Here is a 1,124-nt window from a genome sequence, read left to right as displayed (position 1 = left end):
TATTGATAACAACATTTGGGGAGATATATTAAGAACGCAAAAAAAAAAGAATCAAATACATCAAGCATAGAGGTATTTCTTGGCATAAAATAATTTGCGCCAATACCAGTGTCTGGTTCAGCGGATGATGAGCCTGCATTTCATTAGGCAGAATCCCGACAGGACCACTACTTGCATGTCTGGGATTTTACAAAGGCAAAGCAATAGGAAGTAGTGCAGTGCTTAGAGCACTCAAGTAAAACAAAAAATGAACTCGTAACAATTGCTCCAGAAATCTGGCAGTCATAGGCAAATAAATATATAGGCAAGTAGGAATCAATAATATTTATCCGCGAATATTTATCAGAGGAAAATTTCACGCGCATTTCCCATGCTATTGTGTGAACGACATCACTTAAGGTTAGGTAATATAGGCGATCCTAACGAATAAATAGATGTCATTATAAATTTTCACACTTCGAAAATCAGAGTACAGAGCCTCAAGTAATTTTTTTTTGTGTGTGGATATTTCCGATCCTATTAGATAATTTGCGCAAATTCATGGAAAAAACGTCATGGATTTGCATGCACTGTATTGCTAGAATACATTAATCCTGGTGATACCTTCTCATAAACATGATTTTCCGAGCATAAGAGGGCAACGCCGATACCCGTGGACGGCGAAAAAAAAAATGTGGCAGCGGAAACCAAAATGAAATTAAACGCGTGCAGCTTGCTTGAAAGCAGTAGTGCCAATGCCTTTTTGAAAGCAGGTGACATAAAGTGCCGATAGATGGGGAAAATATTGCTGTAGCCCTTTGTGGAATTCCAATGGCTACTTTAAAAAAAAAGGCGCTAGGTCCGAGTGTATTGTCTGGGCGACCCCACGCCGCACATTCACAGGTGCGATCCCGCTACTGCAGAGCGCGGGAGCTTTTGCCTGCTGCGTTTCCGCCCTGGGCCGGTTCGCTCCTCCTTAGGCGACTTGGTCGCCACCGAGCTCCCCCGGGGCCACCATATCGGCGCCCAGCTTAGCGCGGACACCCGATCAACATAGGCAGACGTGGGGCAGGCCTCCCAGCCTCAACCCGTCCTCTAACGCCAGCCTCCAAGCAACAGGATTACAGGGGCACGCCACTACCCCT

At 45.0% G+C, this 1,124-nt stretch overlaps 1 non-coding gene across 1 annotated transcript; it reads right to left on the bottom strand.

The window, feature by feature from the left end:
• Positions 1 to 828: 828 nt before the first annotated feature.
• On the bottom strand, positions 829 to 1,124 carry LOC146180650 (signal recognition particle RNA). The gene has a single exon (XR_014700493.1).

This window comes from Amblyomma maculatum, chromosome 8, assembly GCF_055883805.1.
Source record: "Amblyomma maculatum isolate TAMU_Amacu chromosome 8, ASM5588380v1, whole genome shotgun sequence".
Classification (NCBI taxonomy): domain Eukaryota; kingdom Metazoa; phylum Arthropoda; class Arachnida; order Ixodida; family Ixodidae; genus Amblyomma; species Amblyomma maculatum.
This window is presented reverse-complemented; position numbering and strand designations above follow the sequence as displayed.